At 43.9% G+C, this 12571-nt stretch overlaps 1 protein-coding gene across 6 annotated transcripts in view; it reads left to right on the top strand.

Moving 5' to 3' along the window:
• The first annotated feature begins 802 nt into the window (after positions 1 to 802).
• The window catches only part of RNF144A (ring finger protein 144A), a 62116-nt gene continuing 50347 nt past the window's right edge, over positions 803 to 12571 (top strand). Inside the window, exons 1-2 of one of the 6 annotated variants that reach the window (XM_035543139.2) lie at positions 829 to 967; positions 4460 to 4569. The gene's annotated coding sequence lies outside the window, so the exon portion shown is untranslated. Of the gene's footprint in view, positions 1269 to 4459; positions 4570 to 12571 lie in introns of all 6 variants that reach the window. The other 5 variants (XM_035543140.2, XM_035543142.2, XM_035543144.2 and 2 more) reach the window with 5 other exon arrangements.

The following is a 12571-nucleotide window of genomic DNA, read 5'->3' as shown; positions in this document are numbered from 1 at the left end:
TCATCTCCTTGTCTTCAGGTTGTGCTATGAACTGTTTCATGTACCAGGCAACCCAAAAAGGCACTTTCAGCAGTAATTTATTGTGTGTGTGTTGGAAGCTTAGCATTTCTTCCATCTTGCTTTTGCCTTTTTTCTCCACATTCTAGTGTCGGGCAGGTGCCTGGGCGTAGAGCCACAGCCAGATGCTGTTCCCTACCCCAATCCGCAGCCCCAGGGGTGCAGTACTGCCCTCACCCCTCACTCAGGGGAGGGCAAAGGCTGCATGGCAGTAAATCAGCCAGACACCTGCAGACCATCTCAGTGCTTTTCCTTTGTGTCTCCCTGCGTCTCCCTGCGGAAGAAAACCATGCTAAGTGCATAAACCAACAACAGGAAAGCATCTGTTTATTTATTTATTTATTTTGGTAAATAATGCTTGCAAAACAGCAGCTTGCCAACCAGCCGTGACCATCATGGTTTCCTTCCTTTTCTCACAAGCAAGGCTGAAAACCCTTCCTTTGTAAACCCCACAAAGGTTTGTACATCTCTCCTTGACACGATCTGGGACAACCTGAGCCGCGACCAAAGGGGGCATGAAGGAAGAGCCGCAGCTCCGCACGGTTCGGCTCGGCTCGGAACACCTCCGGGAACTCTCTCCCGGCTGCCAACCGGGGAAACCCCCGGTATCCCCGCGGCCTCCGTGCCGGGAGGCGCCTCCCGGGGCCGCCAGGGGTCGCCGCAGCGGGGCGGCCCCTTCAAAGCGGGCGGGCGGCAGCAAATGGCGCCCGCCCCCGCCCCACCCCGCTCCACCTCACGCCGGAGAAAAGCCCGGGAGCGGCGCTCGCCTCACGCGCCGAGGGGGAGACCATGCCTGGGGTGGCGGCGGTGGAGGAGGTGGTGGCGGCTCTGGTGGCGGTGCCCGGCCGCGGCTCCACGGGATAGCGTCGCGCACCTCGCCACCCTTCCCGGCCGAGGCTGCAGCGGCGCGGTAAGGGCGAGGCGGGGGTGCTGCGGGGTGCCCTGTGTGGGGTCGGTGTGTGGGGTCCCCGCTCTCCCCACGTCCCCCAGATCCCTTTATATCAAGAGATCTGCTCGACCCCCCTCCGCGGCCTCCTCCGAGGGGGCGACGGGGACGCGGCGTCGCGGCCCTGCCCGTGTGCCCCGGTGTCGCCGGGGGCTGGCTGTGGGACGAGCGCTCCGATCCGGAGGTGACAGCCGCCCGCCGGGTAGTCGCGATAAATCGCGGGCTGCGACAGAGCGAGGGCTGCCGGCAGCGGTGCGGCTTCCAGGTAACGAAAGCAGTTCTTTGCACTTGCCTATTTTCTGTTCTGCGATTTACAGAAATGAGCTAAACCTCCGTGGGGCAGCCCAGTGCCCTTGGGACGCGACAGCTGATCTGGGAGAGGATTTAAAAAAACAAACACCCTGAAACCACCCAAACAAAGCGGCACGTGGATTGACATACCCATCCTATGTTCTCAGGAGGCAAAGTGTGCCGTTCAGGGGGGAAATTGTGTTGTTTGGGTCTCCGGGGTGAAGAAGTAGGAGTTGGAGATCTCTTTTCTGGCTTGTAATTTTTCCTTCGTTCACTGCAATTAAGAGATGCTGCCATTGATATAAATATATATTTTTGAGGTGTCAGAAGAAACAGTATGCATGATAAGGGTGCTGTCCTTTCAGCCAGTCCCCCAGTGTGTCTTGAAACCAAGATTATCTTCATGAAATATCAGGCCCTGTATCACTTTCTTTTTATATCTTCTAAAGAAGTGGAACAGGGAGTGTCAGGGGGGCAGGCTGGTGGGAGAAGATGCAAGCTGCTTGCGTTTCCCCTGTGTTCTTGGAAATGCTCTCATTCCTCCCCTAGAACAAATTATTCTGTGTTCTACAATAAGGGTGATTTATAAATAGATCCATTTGTTTGTATTGTTTGTGGTGTAGCCAAACAACTGTTTATGTTGTGAAATGGGATTGCTTCATTGTACATTAGTTTATCAGTGCTGACCCAGAAGTGGCTGCAGCTGAAGTTGCAATGTTCTTGGGCAGAGTGCTACTGGAAATTACATCAGTTCCAGTTGTCTGGTGAAAAAACTTGTGGTTGCTGCCCTTTTCTTTGCCTCTGTGTGTTTTCTTTGTGGACCTGAGATCTAGCGAAGCGTGGGGTGGGGAGAAGGAGGGAGTGTGGATGCTCAGGGCAGATTTGTGCCTTTAAAGAAAGTGCTTTGTTCGTACCTCGAAGGATATTTACAGCATAGGAAAATTTGGATGACTCTCTCGTGATAATGTTAGGCAGTCAGTCAAACTGGACTGACTTGGAAGTTTGTTACATACAGAACAGAAGCAAGATTAAATGAAAAGAGTAGGGAGGGGAAAAAATTCCTTTTGTTTAGGAGCTACTTGAATAAGACATTACTATTTTTTCCCTTCAGGATGAAGTTCTGTTCCTTCACTCCTCCTTTCCCTGGCCATCATGTCTCATTATCCTCTTGTGCAATTGGAATATTGGTCATGATGGGGAGAAACCATCTGTGCTTGAAATAAGAGTATGATGTTTCAATCTGATTTAACTTCTTTGATTGAGACGTCCTTTAGGTAAAACAGAGTTGATTTTTGTCCTTTCTGAATCACCCTGATTCCTATTCTAGGAGCTGCTAGACCAAATCATGTGTTTATTATGTACAAGCTATTGTAGACTTTTGCCCTTGAAGCATAGTCTAGTTTTGAGTAGTCTTCATTGCAGTCTGGATTTTACATATTTTGGCATTTTAAAGTGATAACTGGGGGAGCAAGGGGAGAGGAAGAGATGTCTTTAACTGTTTTTGTTTTTAACACTTTTTTCAAGAAATACATTCCAAGTCTTTGTTACATTTTGTGTGTTTTTTTAATTTATTTTATTTTTCAAATAACTTCTGACAACTTTCCGTTCAGTTAAGCCAAAGGACAAGACTGCTGACTTAACCATGAGTTTTGGCTGCAGTGCCATCCTGAGGGTATGAATGGCTTCAGTGTATCTGCTGTATTTACAAGAATGCTTTCATAGGCTGGCAGAAAACTGTTGTTTGCCCTTCCTGTGCTGATTCAGGGTAAAATAACAACTCCAGTTGTCCTGTAGCTTGGTCTGTGTGTGTAGACCCTTTCTGCCCCAGGGAGCTGGTGTAGCAGGGGAGTCAGAATGTGTTAGTTTCTTGTCATATTTCCTGTGGAGTTGTATTGATAGGCAGCTGTAAGTAGTCTGTGGTTTGATTACCAGACTTGCTTTTAACTGCATGTCTTTTCTTATATCTTGAGTTACAAAAAGGAAATGCAAAACTGTTACAAAGAAACTCACCAGTCAGTTTGGTTTGGTAATTCTGCTATGCACAGCTTAAGCCATGGTCAGCTCTCCTTTTTTATGAGACATGATCCCTTCCTATTTGCCCCTACAGAAAGGAGCTCATAACGTTCATCTTTCATTCTCCTTTTGAAGGAGATGAGACAAGAAGATCATAAAGATATATATTTTTTCCTAGTTCTGATGCCTGTGCAGAGCTGTTGGAGATACTCTTGCTTCTCTGGCTGCAGAGTAATGGGAATGATTTTCTATTTTATGATCTACATGCTTCACATCATATCAGAAATGCTTTCAGTTCTTACGCATGTGCAGTCATTGGATACTGGAGCTGACTGCTTTTAAAAGTTGGTTTTCAAATAGCTTGATTGTGTGCTGATGGTGATATTTCAGGGTGGTACTGTAAGTGGACTTCTTCAAAAAACTGAAGAAAATGAGGAACAGAGAAAGTGAAACAATGTCTGGTACTTCCTATTTACTGTAAGAAAGCAAGTCTTAATCAGATGGTTCTAGTCTTGCCAAGACAATAGTATTTCTTTTCTGTAGGATCACTTCCAGTGTTTCAAAGAATAGCAAGTGGGCAGTAGCTTGTTACATTGCAAGACTTTGTTATGTTATCTTCCAGGTACCACTATGTGAGTTTAATGAAGCTACGTCCTGTTCATATTGAATGGAAACAATTTAAGGTGGAAGAGGTGGACTAAAGCTTACCTCGTACTACCTTTTCCCACCACATAATATCCAAAGGATCATCCGAAATACTTGGGGATGAAGATGGGTCTTGCAGGTTGTCTGGACAATAAGATGCTGATTTTGTATGTTCAGGCATGAGTTCTTTATTGCTGTATACAAGTGCTCAGTTTTGTTTGCACTGATCACAGCTTTGCTGTTGAGCACCTGGGTTTGGAATCTTTGCATTTGCTTTTGAATTTCACTTGAGAAATTCTGCTGATGATCCAGTTTCTGGAGTGTGTGTATGTGTGTGAATATATATGTGTATTTATATAAACTTTTCCCCTTGAATTTCTCTAAACAGTGTCTGGAAGGGGGCTGATCTGGCAGAGCTGTCAACAGCAACTGGATACTGTCCTACCCCCGCTAGCTTTCCCAAAGCACTGCTTATCCTGATCTCTCTGGTGCCTTTCTCTTTCGCAGCACGCTGCCCTTGAGGTACGTCGCCTCCAGATTTGGCTATGCTGATCACAAAGCTTCAGTTTTGCTGACCAGTGCAGGCTGGGAGCAGCCTCTTCCCGTGGCTGCTGTTGGTACGTGCAAACCGTGACAGACCCCTGGTCCTGGTGGGGTGGCAGACATGGCGAGGTCAGCGAGGCTGTGCAGAGCACCTCTGCCTACCCAAATGCCTCCTTATTCTGGGGTGACAGAGAGGGTCATGAGGAGAGTGGCTGCCTCAGCAGGGTGGTGAGTGGAGATGTCATTGCCTATTTCATAGCTACCCCAATGTAGCTGCCAGGGCAGGAAACTGAACTCTACCTAAGCCAGCACACCTTTGAGCTTGTTTGTATATAGTTTCTAGGAACTGATGAAACAAATGCAATACAGTACTCTGTGAACTTGGTTACACTGCTATGAAGGTGTTCACATCACAGTTGCCTTAAGAAATATGGGCCTGATGTCATAGGCAATGTTCATGTCCTCTTGGGAGGAAAATAAATGTTATTTAAATCTGTTTTTCTTCTACTGTTACTTAAAGAAGGAGTTTTCTCTTAATTTCTCTAAACTGATGTTGAGAAGTTCATGCATCCAGACAGAATCAGAGCAATGCCCTGTGATTTGAGTGGCTAGGCTTACATTTTCAGTAACAGCAATGAAAATTCAAGACCAAGCTATTTGCAGTCAGTGCATATATTGTTAGCCTGGCTTTCTAAGAAAATAGAGATTATGTACAACTCCCTCTGTGAATGTCTGTCTTTCACTGTAGCTCTTAATAACTTTTAAACCTTTTGACTGATTCCAGTTACATTTGCAAGAGGGGTAGAAGCTTATCTCCAGTGAACCCACCAGTTGTCTGACAGTAGGCAGCCTGGGCAGATGGAGAGGTCGCTGTAGAAGGAGCAGCTGCAGCCTGAACTCTTCCTACCACCCTGACATACATGCCTAGGAAACTGGATTTTGCTGTCTCAGTTCCTTAGAAAATAACTTATGTTATACTGCTATTTTAATTTTTTTGACCTTACCTCAAATCAAACTATTACTTCCTCCTTGGATATTTTAAATATGGAGGAAGAGCAGGTATTTAATTTTAGTGTTTAGCCCCAGATTACTTTATAATACTGCAGAAAGTGCATGATGGGGGGCATGGGACTAGAACCCCAAGTTTTCCTTAATTGTATTATAATGTACTTCAGATACTGTGTTTCTCATAATGTTAATTCCTTTTTGTTAAAATAGCTATTTTAACTTGCTTCCTCCTTTTGTTAGTTTTGTAGCTGTCTTGTATAAGGACTGTTCCCTGAATGGAGCATGTCGTGTGACAGGACATAAACTGATACATTTCAGTTTTATTTCCTTATTTCTTATTTGTATTTGTTTTGTGTAAATACAGTCTGGTTTGCTTGTCTCTTTCGCTCACTGGTACCTGTTAAATACATTTTCTTGTCTTCTGTTTCTTTCTTCATGGTAGTTTGATTAATGTTACGTCATCATATTCCTTCACATACAATGTATTTCTTGTCATGTGTTTGGAACCTAGAGGAGAAAACATCTACACCCACTTTTTTCAGATTAATAATACATTACTTTTACCTTTGTGTCCTGTCCATTCTTAATTTTGTGGGGAAAAGTGCTGACCAAAAGTACACATTGAGGATATGTTTAAGATGTGCATGATTTTGTGAAGAGGCAATAATCCATATTCAGTTTTTGGATAGAGGGGAAAACAAACATGCATACATGCAAAAAATGCAACCCCCCTTTCAATAAACCTTTTCATTTTTTTTATTCCTTATGCTCTTTGTATTTCTGCTATTTGTTGACATCTTAGATCTTGAAGTTTGCAGGTGACATTTCTCTCTACTGTAAATTAGTAGGTCACGTTTGCGTCAGCGATTGTTCCGTATTTGTGTGTGTAGCTTTCTAGCAAAGATGTAGTGGGAACATTCACCAGGTTTTACTTGCTGCAGCTGGAAAGCTGGGAGTGGTGGGACGGCCACGGTCACTGCTGCAGGATGCTTGTGCCAGCTCTGAAGAGGTGTTTGTGCTCACAGCATCCCGAGGCCTGGCCTGGGCTGATCCTCAGGACCAGACTTGCCATCTGTGCAGTCAGGCGTGCTTGCAGAGCTGCCTGGGAAGGTATGGTAGGGCTCCTGATGGATCAGGGTGACACCAAGCAGCTTAGCCACGTGTATGCCGAGTAAGCAGGTCAGGAGCCTGCTGGGCTCTGGCTTGCTCCTGAGGCCACTGCTACGGTCAGCCTTCATGCCACGGGTAGGCTGCAGGTGGACCAGAGCTTGCAACTCTTCTTGCTGACTACTGGGAGGTAAAACCTCTGAAAGCCATTAAGCACAGTATGATGGTGACCTTTGTAGTTACTGCGTACTGACACTAACCACTTCCTAAGGGTGCGGCAAGCGTTATCTCATCTGCAGCTCAGATTGTAAACAGTTACAAGCCTAGAAGTTCATGCTCTTCATCCGCTCGTGTTCACCTGTAGGGTGTAAGTTTATCTCAGGGCTTCAAGCTAGCTTGTTTATCTTTTAAGTGACATGACAATCGGTGGCCTTGGGGAATGTTATGCTGGGCGTGTTTGTGCTGTGTGTCTTGCACTAAGCAGTGCTGCTGAGCCTGGCAACTGTCCATGCTGTTGTTGGCTCCAGTACGTTTGTTTGGTCCTGCCCTGTACTTTGGAGCTGTATGACTGAGAGGGAGCCCATCTCCACCATGTGATTTTATCCTGCTATCTGCTGCAGTTTCTCATCTTTGCTGCTTGCCTGAGCAACAGCCACCAGGACTTGGCTGGCATCAAATGGCTGCCCTTATTGAGCATCAGACTTGGTGGTATTCTGAGTATGTAGTGTCCCACACTTATCTCCTTTTTTCCACTGTGTGATATCCTGCGGGAACAGAAGTCTCAGATATGGACTTTGTATAGATTTTGTTTGAAAATCCATTCCCAAGTACTTCAATGGCTGTTATTTAGGGTGAAGTATGTAATTCTTGCTTGTTTTCCTGTGCCCTCTGCATCTGTGAAGAGGCACGTTAGTAGGATGATAACCCACTTTTCTTTCATCTTTTGTTTCAGGTTGACATTGTTTGAAAAATCTAACTTGAGAGGGAGCACAATCTAGTTCTAGCTTCAGTTCACGTTGGATATTTAGTTTAAAATCAGGTTATGACAAATCCTTAGACGACTCATAAATCCGAAAAGTGTGATAGTCTTTTTAGCAAACTGTCAGTTAGTGCTAAATATTTTCACCAGTCATTTCACATTTCCATTAGCTCCTTAAACAGCTGAGGTTCACAGATTTGAATGGAATATAATGTTTATGGCTGTGTTCCCTGCCTTTCAATTTAGACTACTGCTTTGAAGCTTTATTGTAGTTAGAGGTAGATGTGTTTTCAAAAAGTTGATCGTGCGTTTGATTTCTGTTGTCTGAAAGATCTGCGTGGCTTATCTTTTCCCTCGTCCCCCTCCATGATTCTACCATACTGGTCTCCAGACCAACACTGGCCTGTTTGTTATCTTTTTTTGATGGAAATTGTTGTATTTGAATGGGATGGGTTGGTGTAGCTGTAAGCAAGGGAACAGGAATCAAAAAATCATGGAATATCCTGAGTTGGAAGGGACTCTAAGGATCATTGAGTCCAACTCCTGGGTCACCACAGGACCACTCCAAAATCAGACCTTATGTGTGAATTCATTGTCCAAATGCTTCTTAAACTCTGGCAGGCTTGGTGCCGTGACTACTGCCCTGGGGAGCCTGTCCCAGTGCCCGACCGCTCTCTAGGTGCAGAACCTTTCCCTAACACCCAGCCTGACCCTCCCCTGTCCCAGCTCCATGCCATCCCCTCGGGTCCTGTCGCTGTCCCCAGAGAGCAGAGCTCAGCGCCTGCCCCTCCGCTCCCCTCGTGAGGGAGCTGCAGGCCGCCATGAGGCCTCCCCTCAGCCTGCTCTGCTCTGGGCTGAGCAAACCAAGGGACCTCAGCTGCTCCTCATGCGTCTTCCGCTCTAGACCCTTCAAAGCATGATCTCTAATAGCTTTATGTCCCTCTGATACTGTGGTGCCCAGAACTGCACACAGTGCTCAAGGTGAGACCGCAGCAGCGCAGAGTGGGAGAGTGGAGGCTGAGGGAGGGTTGACCCATCACGTCCCCTCATCATGCCAATAAAAGCATTATACTTTTTCTGGCAAGCAGACCTGCAGCTTCAGGAGGGATCGCTGGAAGGCAGCAGGGACACTTGGGATTCCTGCTTTTTTTCCTCTCACCTTTTCTCATATAACTTCAGTTCTCACCCCTTGAGGCTGATGTGCTCTTTTCATTGAAATAACTGGGTATTTTTCACTGTGATACCATCAAATTCTAATCTTCAAGTGTGAAAGAAGGACAAATACGGTGCTCTTCTCTCTTTTTGAGTAACAGCTTTTGTGCTGTCCTAGACAGTGTTAACTAAAACTATAACTCGGAGAGGGCCAGAGTAAACCAATATGTGGATGTGCACATCTGTGTGTACTATCAAAGTCACCTTAACTGACATGAAAATCCACTTGCCTTCTAAATATGTAGGGAGCTTTCATATGTGACTTCTTTAATATGTGTGACATGGGAATTGTCGAGTACTGCTGTTTGATGGTTTTGAAGAACTTGGAATATCTAGAGTTTGATGTGAAAGAAGAAATCCTTGTTCTGTCTCAAATTCTTTGCAGTGAAAGTAACTTAGGGGAAGCAGGCTTAGAAGAACGATGCACATTCCTGCCTATGCTATCTTAAATGAGGACATGAGATACAGGCACATCATATTTTAATGCATGTAAAAATACTTAAGAGGGCTTCAATAGCTCTGTCTTCTGTGGTGCATCATTATATGCTTAGGGATTCTAAGTGTGTCAAATTGACTTTTTCTTTAATTTAGGTGGCTTATGCCATTTATAATTAATACAGAGCTACGGTGTTCAGAACTCTGCAGGGATCAGAGAATGTTTTGTGATTTGCCTGAGGTTTTTTCAAAATACAATGTTCTCATATTTCTCTAAAACTTTCTATAAGTTTGTTTTTAATAATAGTAATAATAATTTAAAAAAAAACAAAACACTTCAATTTCTTTTTTCTACTCAGCACTCATTCAGTACGTTGAAACAAATAAAAAGAGGATATATTTTAAATACGGATGGTTTGCACGAATTATTTCCTGAAAGAAGTACTTGTTGGTTTTTAATGTTGCTATTTCCTATGGATGTTAACAGTTAACTAATTTAATAGAACTGTCAAAGAAAGCAAGATGTGAGCTGCTCAGAAAAGAAGAATGCAAATACAGTTAAATAAAGTGGTTCTCCTCTGAATGCAGTATGCTTAGGCAGGTGTAATCTATTCTGGGTATGTACCACATGCAAAGCACATAAACACAAAGAGTGGCTTCAGGGCAGTCTGTCTCAAAATAAATGGCTGTTGGACATCTGGCGGTACACATTAAAAGTTCATATACTTGAAGACGTAAAGACTTGAGTATATGTAAATGAGTGAGCAGTGCTGTACGGCAGGGAAGACTGGAGTTAGTTCAGAGCCTTCTTGGAGGATCGTCTGGTGTTAGCAGTGGAGGCAGTCAGCCTGAATGAGGGCCTTTATTGCCATGGCGTTATGAATTACAGCATTGCATACCATGCTCTAAATGAGTAACAACGTACACAGAGAAGGGGTTGTGTACTCTGTATACAGCGCTGTATTTTCCTTACCGATGGTTCTTGTTCAGATCATTGCCATCTTCTTTTACACTCTCTCCCTGTCCCTGTGTTCTTGAGTCTTTGTTTGTGTAGGGGATTTGTTTTGGTTTTTGTTTGCTTGTTTTGAGGCTAAATATTAAATTTGAGGCAGAAAATTAGAAGATAAATTCCATATGTAACTCCCTTTACCATCAGAGGACCATTGTTCTCTCAACAGTGCCTCTGGTAAGTGTACTGATACAGTACGCTTAGACCAGACAACACCAGACATGGGAAGAGCAATGACAGTCACTGTACAGTTTTCATCCTACAGGTGTGGGGAGAGTACCCCAACAAAATACCACTGCTATAGGGAGTGTGCATTTTGGGATAACACTGGTCCACCAACTTCTCCTTGCCTTCTTTGTTTTGGCAGTGCAGCTTCACTACCAGCCCAATTCTGTCTATATAGCTATAGGCTACATGAAATGCAATTGTACTCCTGTTAAAATCCCATAGTATGTGAACAGTTTGTGGTCCAAAAGAAATTACTCCATATATTTCTGTTCACCTAGTCAGTTTCGTGTGCTCAAGTTTCAAGACAGAATGTAAGTGCTTCAGGGCTGCAGAAATAAGAATCTGTGGTATTTAAAAATTTCCTTCATAAAGTATCCTACTGAAGAACAGTAGTATTTTGTTATATATTTCAAAGTGTCTGAGATGAGTAGCAGTCTCTCTGTGACTGTTGAAACGAGGTTAGGTTAAATCTGTGCAGAATTTTAGGTCAGCTTGAAGCTGCCCTTAAACAGTGGTTTAAGTGAATAATAACTTTGAGGAGTATTTGCAAATGGAGGAAGAAAAAAATTGCTTTATGTTCTCACACGTGTCTGAAGGATGGCTAGAAATTTTCCAAAATTCAGCCTTTTTCCTTTTTTACTTTATACTGCTTGGCACTTCCATCCAAATCATAGTCAAATTATTTTCATATTTCTCCTTAAAAAGCTAGACTACCAAGCCATATGGGAAATGCAAGTTTTTCCCCACATTGTATTCCAAATGTTTAAAGTGACATGCCTGCATCTTCCTTTTTATAGGAATCTATACAATATCTCTTTAACTTAACTAAATTTAAAGAGCATTTGGAGGGATTACAAAACCTTCTACGGTACAATAAATATGCAACGCTGATTTCATTATGTTAACAGTAGCTTTTGAATGTTTGTCCTTCACTGGAGGGAAAAATAAATACAGGGAAGACATCTTCCGTTCGAACTTTTTAACGAGCAGGTGTGCAGGGGGAGTTGTCTTCTCATGAAGGCTTAATTGTGTGTGCTTTCCTATTACACATATGGTAAACCTGGTAGTTAAATACAAGTTAAGACCACCTCTTCTTATGAATCTAAAATGACAAGGCTTCTTTTGTAAGTGCATCCAGGAGTTAGCTGAGTAGTAATAGCTGTCAGGTTCAAAGTAGACCTGGTAATTAAATCTTCTGGTCTATCATGTTGGAAATTTATTACTCTTCCCTGTTTTCAGCACACACTATCTCATGTATTGGTGTGAATAGATCTATTAAAGCAGTTTCTCTCACTGCTTTGAGCACTTCCATCTTCATGAAATTACATAGCTGCTTTCTGGAAGAAGCTTCCTAAAAGCTTCCCACGTGGGCTCTGATAAGAAAGCATCTTATTGTCATGAATCAGCTAGATGAATAACTGTTCAGCTGCGGTAGCCTGAGTAATATTTGCCAAGAGAGAATGATGTGGAATATGTATGGGGTAAAACAGAAGGGAAGAAAGGGAGGATTGTAGCAGGTGGGTAGCTTCAGACTCTGCTCCTGGGAGGCCATGGGAATTTCACTTCTTGACTTGAAGGATGCACTGACACTGAAAACTCCTATAATTTTTTTCTGTGTATTAAATAGTACAGTTGCATCCTGTTTGTGTTTCAAGATGTAACTCCTCTAGGCACAGGGATCACAGGACTTGGGTTTGGTTGTGGCACTGTGCACAGCTGTGGTCACACCCTGTGACCAATGCATTGTGCCCTGGCTCCTCTGCTGCCTAAGGGAGTGATTGCTGCCAGGGGGTCTCATCTTCACCCTCCAATTCTTACCTTATTGACAGGATATGGCTGCACAAATGCCGCCTCCTGACAACATCAAGGAAGCCAGTGAGGTTATTATGTTTTGCATAATCACACATTGTCCCCACCATAAGTAAAAGTGAGAATCCAAAGCTGAAATTGTGCATATAAACTGTCACATTTCATACTCTCTCCCATGTGTCCCTAAACTTTTGTCCTTGGACCCTGTGGCTACTGGGCCATGAGCTGTATCATCAGCTCTGACAGAGTAGAGTGGAGGGAGATGAGTTTCACGGCCGTTCATGCCTCC

The sequence above is a fragment of the Cygnus atratus genome, chromosome 3 (genome assembly GCF_013377495.2).
Source record: "Cygnus atratus isolate AKBS03 ecotype Queensland, Australia chromosome 3, CAtr_DNAZoo_HiC_assembly, whole genome shotgun sequence".
In the NCBI taxonomy this organism is placed as follows: domain Eukaryota; kingdom Metazoa; phylum Chordata; class Aves; order Anseriformes; family Anatidae; genus Cygnus; species Cygnus atratus.
This window is presented reverse-complemented; position numbering and strand designations above follow the sequence as displayed.